Raw genomic sequence first — 12,445 nt, 5'->3', positions numbered from 1 at the left:
TATTATTATCCCTAACTCCCAGTAATCCCTGTAATACTGTTTTATTATCCCTAACTCCCTGTAATACTGTATTATTATCCCTAACTCCCTGTAATCCCTGTAATATTGTATTATTATCCCTAACTCCCTGTAATCCCTGTAATACTGTATTATCCCTAACTCCCTGTAATCCCTGTAATACTGTATTATTATCCCTAACTCCCTGTAATCCCTGTAATACTGTATTATTATCATCCCTAACTCCCTGTAATCCCTGTAATACTGTATTATTATCCCTAACTCCCTGTAATCCCTGTAATACTGTATTATTATCCCTAACTCCCTGTAATACTGTATTATTATCCCTAACTCCCTGTAATCCCTGTAACACTGTATTATTATCCCTAACTCCCTGTAATCCCTGTAATACTGTATTATTATCCCTAAATCCCTGTAACACTGTATTATTATCCCTAACTCCCTGTAATACTGTATTATTATCCATAACTCCCTGTAATCCCTGTAATACAGTATTATTATCCCTAACTCCCTGTAATCAATGTAATACTGTATTTTTATCCCTAACTCCCTGTAATACTGTATAGTTATCCCTAACTCTCTGTAATCCCTGTAATACTGTATTATTATCCCTAAATCCCTGTAATACTGTATTATTATCCCTAACTCCTTGTAATCCCTGTAATACTGTATTATTATCCCTAAATCCCTGTAATACTGTATTATTATCCTTAATTATTAATGCATATGCAGTGTAGCAATTACTCTAAATGTCCTGCAATGGATGTAGTCCCTGCAATTATGTGTACAGTACAATCCATACAATCAATTATCAAGCCAACAATACTATTTCTGTGTATTGCCTCTATTATGTTATCTTTTTGGCTTCCTCTCTCTTAACACACAAATATACTATGCTCTTTCCAAGTAACCTATTCATGCTCTAAGATCTCTCTTTCTCTTTATCCATGTTCTTTCTCTCCAGGGTCCATGCACTCTCCAAGGACAAACACTCTATTCATGGTCCATGCTCTTTCTCTTCATACTCTCACTCCATGGTCCATTCTCTCTATATCCATAGTTAATGCTCTCTCCATGGACAATGGTCTCTCTCTGCCCATAGTCAATGCTCTCTCTCAATGGTCCATGCTTACTCTCTCCATTGTCCATGCTCTCCTTGTGGTCCATGCTCTATCTCAGTGGTTCTCAAACTTGGTCCTTAGGACCCCACACAGTTCATATTTTCCAGGTCACCCACCTGGTGCACAGGTGTATTCATTACTCACTGACACATTTTAAAAGATTCATAGGTGGACCTAATTATTTCACTTGTGATTCTGTGAGGAGACCTGGAAAACATGCACTGTTTGGGGTCTTGAGTCTTGAGTTTGAGAACCTGTGCTCTCTATCCATGGTCAATTGTTATCTCTCTTCTTACTGTCTGTCCATGGTCTATGCTTTCTCCATGTTCCCTGCTCTCTCTCTTCTTACTGTCTCTCTATGTTTCATGCTCTCTCTCTCTTCAAGAGAATACAATACAGAAAGAAATTGAGATTCAGAGGTGCACTACGGGAGCTCGTAAATGACTGGCTCTGCTGATATGTAATTATGCTTGCAAATAGTACTAAAATATAAATTAATTATTTCTGAAATAAAAGGATACACAAGTACTTTTAATAATTAAAAGTTATGTTTTAGTACTATTTACAAGAATAAATACATTACGGCGAGCCAGGTATTTAGAAGCTCCCATAGTGCACCTCTGAATCTCACTCTCTCTATATATTGTATTCTGATATTTATACTGTGAGATTGGTAGCACCATTGTCTTTACATATAATACATATATTAATACATATAGGTTAAACATTAACAATTTATAATAAGTGAGTCTCTTATGAGATTCTAGAATAATAGGAAAACTCATTAACACTATCTTTACTCTTAACTGTCTCTATACGGGGCCACCATCACTCTAGATATCTATCTTGCCATGGCCACTTGCTCTCCTCATGTTCCATTGTCTCTCTCTTTGTAATGTCTCTCCATAGTCTATGCCCTCTCTTCAAGGTTCATGCTCTTTCTCCATAGCTCATGCTCTCTCATCATACTCTTTCTCAATGGTCCATGCTCTTTCCATGGAACATGCTCTTTTTCCTCACACATGGTCCGTGCTCTCTTTCCTCACACACATGCTCTTTCTCTTCATGGTCCATATTCTCTCTTTCCATTGTCCATGCTCTCTATCAGTGGCATAACTATGGTTTTTGGAGCCCAGGGCAAGTTTAAGAATGGTGCCCCCCCACACACACAAAGATACACCCCAAAAAAGTGTGCGTGCCTTAGGCGCACGGCAAAAAAATGGGTGTGGTCACATGCCGAAGGGGCATGGTCACATACCGAATGGGCATGGCCACATGCTGAATGTGGTGTGCCGACATGACACACCACCCATTTCTAGTCACTCTGGGAACATTCCTTTCCACTCCATATGCACCTTACCTACGCAGTGGTTTCTCACAATGTGGTACCTCTGAAGAGATGTATCCTCCTTGGGATGATGGTGTCTTCAGTCGCTATTCAATATTCATGTACTGTAGGTCACATGGTCTGGAAGATGCCTATTTTTGTAAGAATATTAACAAGGTCATCATCATACAACAGCGGTTCAATGAGACAACTTTCCCCTGTGTAACTTCCTTCCCCCTGCGTCTCCCAGCCACACAATCTCCCCCTTGTGTCGTGTCTCAGCCACACCTTCACCTCCCTCCCTGCATCGTCTCTCAGCCACACCATCACCTCCCTCCCTGCATCATCTCTCAGCACACCATTGACTCCCCCCCTGCGTCATCTCTAAGCATGCCATCACCTCCCCCGGCGTAGTCTCTCAGCAACACCACCTTCTACCCCCCTCTGTCATCTCTCAGCACACCATCTCCCCCCCTGCATCAACTCACAGCCACAGCATCACCTCCTCCCTCTGTCATCTCTCAGCCACACCATCCCTCCCCTCCGTGTCATCTCTCAGCACATCATCACAGATACACACACACTGACAGACACACACTGACACAGATACACATACACACTGACACAGACACACACTCTGACACAGACACACATACACTGACAGATACACACACACTGATACAGATACACACACAGTGACATGCACACTGACACGCATACACACACTGATACAGAGACACACACAGTGACACTCACACTGACACATACACACACTGACACAGATACACACACAGTGACACGCACACTGACACACACACACAGATACTAACACACATACACACACACTGACATGCACACTGACACACATACACACACTGACACGGATACACAGTGACACACACTGAGACAGACACAAAGTGACACACACACTGACACACATACACGCACACTGACACAGACACTGACACAGTGACACACACACAGACAGGGCCGCCATCGGGGGGGACTGCCGGGACTGGAGTCCCAAGCCCATACACTCAGACAGTGAGGAATGGCCCACCATCCACTCCTACACCTTCCCTCTGTGCCGGGCCCCTCAGTTGTCTGCCATGCTGCAACAGACACAGGCTGTCTCTCACTGCCTGGTAAGATACAAACATGTTCCGTTTTGGCAGTGTTTAGCCAATTTGAGCATCTGCGCATAAGCAGGGCTGTAGCGAGGATGCTCCAGCCCAGCTTCTCTGCCCAACCAACTGCCTTCAGGTGCCGGGCGACTTACAAATATACGACTGACCGCCAGCACCTGGCTGTTCCTGTTGGCCTCCTTCCTCCGGTGATGATGACAGTGCTGCACCACATTGGGACCCCAAGAAGACAATGGTCCAGAAGTAGGCTGGCTGCTGGAGCTCAGTTGCCCAAGTAGGAATGTTGGGGCCTGGGAGGACTGAGCAGAACCCAGACCATCCATTAGTGTAGGTGCTATAAATCATTATATATATTATTTAAGGAGTGGGGAGAATCTAATGCAACATATTTTATAACGGGAGGGGGTGAGGGGAGAGAAACATTAAACCTATAAGGGGTGGGGGTGAAGTGTTGTTTAGACAGGGAAGAGGCTATATGTATGTGTGTGTGTGTGTATATTATATATATATATATATATATATATAGACAGGATTAACCACACTGCAGTTGCCAGGCTCAATTAGGGTGTTTCCCTTCCCCTCCTCAGACACCGCCCCTCAACACACCCACCCCCATATTGGGGCTGCTTTCAGAAATTTCCCCTGGGGGGGGCGCTGTCTATTACATCAGTCCCAGGCCCCATACTTTCTGATGGCAGCCCTGCACACAGATACACACATACAGTGACACAGATACAAACACACAGTGACACACATACACACACAGTGACACACATACACACACAGTGACACACACATACACTGACACAGTGACACACACACATGCTGACACAGTGACACACACACACACTGACAGTGACAAACACATGCTGACACACATAGTGACACACATACACTGACACAGTGATACACACACATACATGCTGACACACTGACACACACACTGACACACATAGTGACACACATACACTGACACAGTGACACACACACATGCTGACACACTGACACAGATACACACACACAGTGACACACACACCTTTCACACAGAATAGATGCAGCCAGCCAAGTAAAAACAAGCCTGACATCAATTGAAAGTTTCCCCTCCCCCCACTGGCAGCCATACCCCCACCAGCAAAAAAATAATAATACTTACTTACCTGGCTGCAGTGGCTGGTCCGGAGCAGAGACAGCACTGGGGAAGGAGATTCATCCTGGCCTCCAGCGTCAGCTCTGAAATGCAACACTGCCTAGGAGGGGCTGCACACTTCTGCTGCAGCTCCCCCTACAGTTCCCAGCAGCACCAGCAGGCAGTGCTCTTCACAGTAATAAAGTCATCCGGGACCTGGTGCAATGGTGGCGGGGGGGTGTGCGGGTACAAAGTCCTTGCCGGCGGCGCCCCCTCTGCTGGGCCTGCCACGGCGCCTAGGACACGTACCCCGCTTGCCCTGCCCTAGTTACGCCACTGCTTTTTATCTATGTATGGACTATACTCTCTTTTCTCAAACACATTGTCTCACTTATACTCTTCATACTTATATGCTCCCACTATTTCTTGCTCTTCACAATATCATTATTTATTTTACTTACTATTGTTCCCAACATGTAAACATACATAACTGAAATTATATACAGTGGAATTAGTTATATTTTAATCAGGCTTTATATATGCTAATTTATGTGGAATTCATTTGGAAAACCAATATACATCAGTTTGGGAGGTCTTTACAACTGCAAAAGTATTTCCAAAACCAAATCTCTACAAATACATCTTCTAGTCATAATTTTTAGAGCATAGATCCAAATCTAGCTTTGTTCGCCCCTCCACCAATTCCTCAATTAAAACTTTTACATGTTTACTAGACAGTTATGTACAAAAATACTATTAAGTTTAAAAACATGTGTTCCACAATATTTCCCATCCTGATAAGCCATTACATCTTTGATTAACTGAAAGGACATCAGCATCAATCCTGAAAATAGGGGGGCAGTATAGTGATATAGGACATTGATAAATATAGATCAGAAATTGAGTTCCAATTAACAGATGCCTCCACATACTGTATACCATATTGTCTACTAACCCAACTATCTATTATAAACAAGAGATTCACAATATTTTGCTATTTGCTAGAGACAGGGTTTATTGAACTCAACATTATATAATTCCTTTAACAAACCCTTTCCAGTTATTCCTGTATTATATACCATAGTCAATGGTTCATTGTACCAACCCATATCACAATTTCTGTGCTATATACCATAATCAATGGTTCCTTGTGCCAACCCATATCACAATTTCTGTATTATATACCATAAATAATGGTTCATTGTACCAACCCATATCACAATATCTGTATTATATACCGTACTCAATGGTTCATTGTACCAACCCATATCAACATTTGTGGATTGCTTCATACAACTATACAGCGTCATGCAGGATACCTATTTGAAGAGTTCCTAATAATACTGTCCTCTGTACATTGGACTTACAAAGCATGTACATGTGCTTTCCTCATACTAAAGGACTGAGAGCCATACAATCTTTTTTACAAAATGTCAATTTCAGCATTTTGGTTAGCAAACTGTTTTAACTGTGCTGGAACTAATGGTAACCAAAAAGTAATGCCTGCATGATGGAAAATACTATATAAAGCTTTCTGGTTGTGCAATGAGGACCAACGTGACCCCATCATACAAAATAATATTTATGTTCCATCAAGAAAAACAATTATTTATTCAGCTGGTAATGGGGATTGTATCATCATCACTTAAAAGATACACTAATGACTTGCTTATATTATGGACAGGGAGATGAGACAAATACATTTTCTAATGACAGATTTTTAATACATGTGGATTACATTAAAATATTGATGCAGTAACAAGGAAGTCAATTTCCTATATGTCAAGATCCAACTGCAAAATGCACATATTACAGTATCAGTATTTCATAAGGAGTCCGATAAAAACACTTTACTAGTTGCCAACAGTTTCCACCCCCAAGTACATAAAAAAAGTTTTTCCTAATTCACAAATTTAAAGAGCAGCTTGAATAGCAAGCAGCCATAATCAGTTGAACCATGATTTGGATGGGCTAAGTGACAAATTTCTCTAAAGAGGATATAATAAAAAGAACCTGTATCTGGAAAAACAAGAAATATTACAGAAAACTAGAAAACAAGTAAAAACTAAAACAAGAGCAATAAAAGCTTTATGGCCAATAGCGTCAAGTGATAGAGACCCATCTGGCCTCAAGGAAAGAGTTTCCATGGCCTGCTATAGGTGAGGCTGAAACCTCAAAGATGTTTATGTTTGGACAGATGCAAAGATTGTTACTGTACATATATTGTACTCTATAGAACATTGCCTGCAAAAACTTCCAGACATCATAATAGTTTTTATCCGCAGGCTGTTCGTTTGTTGAATAACTAACAGGAGGATTTGCCAAGTTTTTTTTTGTAGTAATAATTTATGTTTGTTTTTATGTTTATTATGATTGGCTGTGAATTGTTATATATGTGTGCAGTAACCAGAGTTTAATTCTGGTTATATGTTTGGTTACTTGGCCAATAAAGATTCTATCTATCTATCTATCTATCTATTGTAGAAGCATAATTCTAGGCTGGAGGCAACTCTTTTTGTAAATAAATGTTAAAGGAACTATATTAATTTAACCCTTTAGGGGACACAGAAAATCCATCAAGATTTCCTGGGTTTTAATTAGGGATTTGCGCCGACCCCCATGTTTTGTTTTTGGATCTGTATCTCCTTGTGTCTTGGATCTGGATTTGGTTTTGCCAAAACCACTCTTGCGTGTTTTGGTTATGCTTTGGTTTTGAATCTGTATTTTCTTTCAAAAATTTATAAAAACTGCTAAAATCGCATAATTATTTTTTTTTCCTACAGTATTAATAACCTCGAAAATATTAATTTCCACTTGTTTTCAGCCAATATTGACCAACTCACATCTCACAATATTGTTTTCATCTGGTTTAGGGCCAAACTTTTCACCAAGCTAGATGGCTGACTAATCTAAGTGGCAGCAGTGGGCGGCACAAACATGTGTCAGTTCAACTTACAACATGGCACATAAGAAAACATATGTTTTAAGTAATCAAGAGGCCTGAGGGAGTTGGACTATGTATGCAGTTGAAGGCAGGGACAGGAAGGGTTGTATGGTAGTAAATTTTATGAAATTTTTTATTTCAAAGCAAATTTTTGAGGGAGGAGGGGAAAGCATGGGTGAACAATATGTTCCATGTTTTGCCCACAAAATCAACTTGGTGGTTCAGAATATTATTTTAAACTTAAAAGGGCATGCCAGCTATGCTGTCTGTGACCATAAACATTTGTGGACATTTATGGCATTCAGCAATCGAATGTCCAAGATTGCAGCAGCAGTGGCAGTTCAACTTCCAACATGGCACATCAGGAAACAAATGAAAATTCAAGAGGCCTGAGGGAGTTGGAGTATGTATGCATTTAAAGGCAGGGAAAGGAAAATTTGATTAGTAGTACATTTAATTATTTTTTTGATTCAGAAGGAAATTTATGAGGGAGGGTAGGAGGGATGGCATTTGCAAAAAAATATTTAAATCATTCACATCAGTCCTTTCCCCAGAAGAATCCTTGAGTGCTATGCCTGCTGCTGTTGGGAGTGGATTTTCATCCCATAAGGGGACCAGGAAGACTACTATTAGTACTTTAAAAAACAATTGACTGAAAAACAATCCTTTGCAAGGGGAAGCAAGTATGTGAGCAAGTAGGTGAGCAATAAAAGCCTTTTGACCAATAATGTCAAGTGATAAAGACCTATCTGGCCTCAAAAAGGGAATTTTCATGACCAGCTAAAGGAGAGGCTGAAACCTCAAAGATGTTTAGGTTTGGACAGATGCAAAGATTTTCACTGTACTTATATTCTACGTTATAGAACATAGAGAACATATAGAGCATAGCAGTTCACTGATGCCATAACATCTATGCTGGTATTAGATGTGAGTCCAATATCCACCAATAATGCAGTGGGTTTTAGACAGTTAACTGAGGTCCTTTGTCCCGCTATCAAATCCCATCAGGAATCCACTTCACTAGAAAAGCAATTCCCAAACTGTACAGGGACATTAAAAAAAACAATTAGTGGCCTCCAAAATGCCATTGTACCCACTGTCCACGTAACCACAGATATGTGTACAAGCTGGACAAGGGTACTAAAAGAGCTTAAAGCTTAATGGGGTGCCCGTAACAAAGGCAGAAGAGGATGCAAACCATGAGATTGAACACATTGATAAAGTCATCTCAGCAGAACGTCCATCATCTAAAAGGACGGTCCTGTTTGAAGTTGTGAAGTCTTGCATGATCCACGGCCCTTGTGGTGTGCTCAATCCAATGTCGCTGTGTATGAAACATGGCAAATGCACAAAGAACTTATGCAGCTACAGTATTAAAAAGTAAAACTGCAATGGATATTCCATTTACAATTGAATAAATGATGGCAGAACCTTTCTTTCCAAAGTAAATGCTCACTTTCTGGAAATCACAAAATAGTGGCTGGTGCTGTATAACCCATACTTGAGTGAGAAATTCCAGGCTCATAATAACTTTAAGTTTGTTCAACAGTAAAGTACCTATACAAATATATCTACAAAGGCTATGATAGTACGAATATCAAGATGGTGAATGCTTCTCCAGACAGATAAGTTGATTATGATGAAGTTAAATGAATTCTCAACATGTGCTATTTGAGTGCACATAAGGCATGCTGGAGATTATTTCAGTTCCCAATGCAATCAAAATCGCATACTGTACAGAAGTTAGCAATTTATTTGCTAGGGCATCACAATGTCTACATCCTAGAGAACACATACATCACTGACCTGGTCAAAGACAACTTTGTCCTGGTCAAAGACAACTTTGACATATCTTTTTTAACTTAATCACAATGACCCTGAAGCCACATCAATTTTGTACTAGGACAAAAAAAGCCAACTGAATCATTTAGCTATTGGCCGTGTGTACACTGTCAGCAAGAGACATGGGAAAACCTTTGCACTTTGTCTCCTATTGGACAGAGTCCCCTGGCCAATTTCTACTAATGACCTGTAGACCTTTCAAGCAAGCTGCTATTTCATGAAATCTTTTCAAATCTGACACACAATATGAAATTTCTCTTGAAGAGGCTTCCTCTCACCAGATGCCCAAACAATTTATAGCAATGTTTGCTTACCTTTGTGCTTTTTGTGGACTAAAAAACCCTACAGTATGGCACTTTTCTTGAAATTTGAGATGGTTCTATGGAAGTCTTCAGTTAAAGCTATCTCACTAGAGATTAGTCACAACAAGGCACTATTAGAAATTGGTGTAATACTTTTGTCACATCATTGAGCTTTGGAGATTCAGGTCTGCCACATGTCTTGCCTGAAAGCCATGCCACAAACTGTATCTAAAGCAGAAACTGAACAAGCAATTGCTGACACTATAATTCCCAAACTTAATTCAGGACAAAAAGCAATCTTTGATTATTCAGTGGTAGGCATCACTTACCAGGAACCAGTACAATGAAATGATCTGCTGTAGCATGGACAGGCATTGCAGCAATGCTCCTCCCAGGAGAATGTTCAAGCCAAAACATCTTTAAATTTCCAAATCCTTTGCTCAAGAATTCAGTGAGTTAGATCAAGCTGAGTTTGAAAGCAGGAAAAGAACTGAAATTGACAAGGGTCTATGTTTTTTATGAAGCTTTCAATGATTGATCCCAGCTTATGCCCTGACCTACCTTGATCATTTATTCTGCAACATTGAAAATAACGAACAACCATTTGGTGGCAAGTTCTTGATTCTTGGAGGAGATTTAAAGCAAGTTCTACCCTTAGTCCCTCACTTAGCATGCCAAATGCTATCAGGACCAGGAATATATACTCTGTGATGCACAGGGATTGGCTGATGTGGTCAGGTGGACACCAGCCTGCATCTCACTGATCAGAACCAATATGGCAATGCCAAGTGTCCAGGGCTTGCAAGAACACCAATGGAGCCCTTAGCCCCCTGAGACACTCTTGGAACCCCCAGGCTTGGCCCCCCACCAAGACAGAGCAGCATGACCCCGAGGAAAAATGCTTGATTCCTGACTGTATCCCCCCTTTCAAGGTGGACTCTAGAAACCCTTTGGATTTAGATGGATTCTTCTTGTGGAAAAACTTTACATGTTGTGTAGCATGAACATCTGCAGAACAAATCCCAGTTATTTTATCTGAGCCATAGCCCAGCCAGTTGATGATATATTGTAGATGAGAAAAGCAGTGATGGGAATCCAGGATTTGATCAATCTCAAACTCCACTTCTCTACGGGTCTCAATTTTTGGAGCCTTGGGTGCTAAAGACTGAAATCGATTTAAAATGAATAGTTGTAGCAAAGATATATGGTAGGCATTATCAATCCGCTGATGTGATGGTAATTCCAGTTTGTACAGTAGGTTACAGGTTTCAATACATGAGAAATTGGGAAAGGTCCAGTTTAGGAAGGAGCAAACTTCATACTCAGAACTCTGTGTTGAATATTCCAGGTGAATAGGCAAACATGGTCTCCAGGCTTTAAATCAGGAACAGCTTCACATTTCTGATCTGCATCTAGTTGGATGAGACTTTTTTCAGTGAGGCATGTACATTGTTCATCATTTTTTAAAAGGATTGAAGAATACTAGCTGCAGCTAGAACATCTACAGAGGGTAATGACTGAAATTCCAGAAAACGAGGGTGGAAGCTGAAGACAGTGAGGAACAGAGTACATTTGGTAACAGTATGGTACAGTAACTGGAGTTGTGGGCAAACTCTGCTCAAGGAAGTATCCACCCAATTGTCCAGTGAAGAGGTTAAATACAAATGGATGAAAATCTCTAGGTCTTGGTTCACTCTTTCAGTTTGTCCATTGGTTTGGGGATGATATGAAGAAGAAAACTTTAATTGAAATTTGAATTGTGGAACACAATGTTCTCCAGAAATGAGCTACAAACTGTATAATTCTATAGAAAGTATTTCCCTAGGAAGACCATGAAGGCAAAATATCTCATGTATAAAGATGTGTGTCAGTTGAGGTGCAAATGAAAGACAAGACAGTGGTTTAAAATTATCAATTTTTGAAAAAAAATCCACTACCACCTAAATCGTATTACATCCTTTGGAAACAGGTAGATCAGTAATAAAGTCCACTGATACACAGGTCCATGGTTGCTTTGGAACTTGCAGTGGCTGAAGAGGACCAAATTGTATATAAAGTAAACTTTTATTCTGAGTGCATTTAATGCAAGGGTGATGATCTTCACATATCATATAAGGCCCCCAATAGGAAAGGGACATTAACTCAAGAGTCTTCTTCACTGGTCATGCCAGTATCTGGAAGGATGCATGTGCCCAGATTAGTAAAGTTTGGTGGAGTTCTGGACATACAAACATCTTATTGTGTGGGGGTTAGGAGTTAATTGCATATTAGTGGGAGCTGGAGTTGTGTCAGGAGGACATCTGCCTTCAAATTTTGAACCCTGGGTGGAAGGTGATTTTGAAGTTTTACCCTGAGGAAAATAGAGCTCAACAAGATTGCCAAGGGTTAATGTATTGAGCAGATATTAAATACAACAAAATTTTATTATCAGAAAATATAGTAACAGGATATTTAGCTCCTTCTAAGTACCACCACTCTTCTAAAGTTAATTTAATTGCTAAAGGTTCTTAATAAACAATTGCATCATTTTTTCTGCAGGAGAGAATCTTGCAATCTTTTAAGTTTTGAGATAAAACAGCCCATATACCCACAGATGAAGCATCATCTTCACGGAAGAATG

Source organism: Taudactylus pleione, unplaced genomic scaffold (genome assembly GCF_031769625.1).
Source record: "Taudactylus pleione unplaced genomic scaffold, aTauple2 ptg000061l, whole genome shotgun sequence".
NCBI lineage: Eukaryota > Metazoa > Chordata > Amphibia > Anura > Myobatrachidae > Taudactylus > Taudactylus pleione.
Note: the sequence above shows the minus strand (reverse complement) of the source record.